At 37.9% G+C, this 601-nt stretch overlaps 1 non-coding gene across 1 annotated transcript; it reads left to right on the forward strand.

Annotated features, from left to right (window-relative positions):
- Positions 1–274: 274 nt before the first annotated feature.
- On the forward strand, positions 275–381 carry LOC145135202 (small nucleolar RNA R71). Its single transcript, XR_013719663.1, has one exon. It is a non-coding gene; the product is annotated as a small nucleolar RNA R71 (small nucleolar RNA).
- The last annotated feature ends 220 nt before the right edge of the window (positions 382–601 follow it).

Raw genomic sequence — 601 nt, forward strand, 5'->3', positions numbered from 1 at the left:
TGGCATAGATTAATTGATCCAATTTTATCATTCGGCTATCCATATTTTCTAATTTGCCAACACCGCAGCCATGTTTTCGTTCCCTCCATCTCATTTTCCTCTAGTAACATCCTCTCATGGGTTGTAATACTCACGTGAGTGCTTTACAAACTATTCAAACAATTCTTTGATGGTTGTCGGCTCCTTCTTCGTCATTGGCCCTTGAGAGTCAATAAGTTATCTAGTTGTGACATTTACTACATCATAGAAGATGGACACTTCTTGTTGGTCATTAAGATCATATTGAGGACAACTTCTAAGAAAGCCCTTGTATCTCTCCCATGCTTCATATAAAGACTCTCCAACCTCATATTGAAAATTAGAAATCTTCTTTTTGAGCTTTGTGATCTTTGAAGGTGGACTAAATTGCTCAATAAAAGCATCACAAAGATTTTCCCACGTGGTAATGGATCCGAGTGCAAGTGACTTAAACCAGTCCTTAGCTTCACCGGTAAATGTCACCGGAAGCATCCTAAGTAGCACAGATTCTCTTGGCACATTAGGAATATTGAATTAGTTTGCAATGTCCTTTACTTTATCAATATGCTTGAAAGCATCTTCA

Source organism: Lactuca virosa, chromosome 8 (genome assembly GCF_052849685.1).
Source record: "Lactuca virosa cultivar CGN04683 chromosome 8, Lactuca_virosa_CGN04683_v6, whole genome shotgun sequence".
In the NCBI taxonomy this organism is placed as follows: Eukaryota; Viridiplantae; Streptophyta; class Magnoliopsida; order Asterales; family Asteraceae; genus Lactuca; species Lactuca virosa.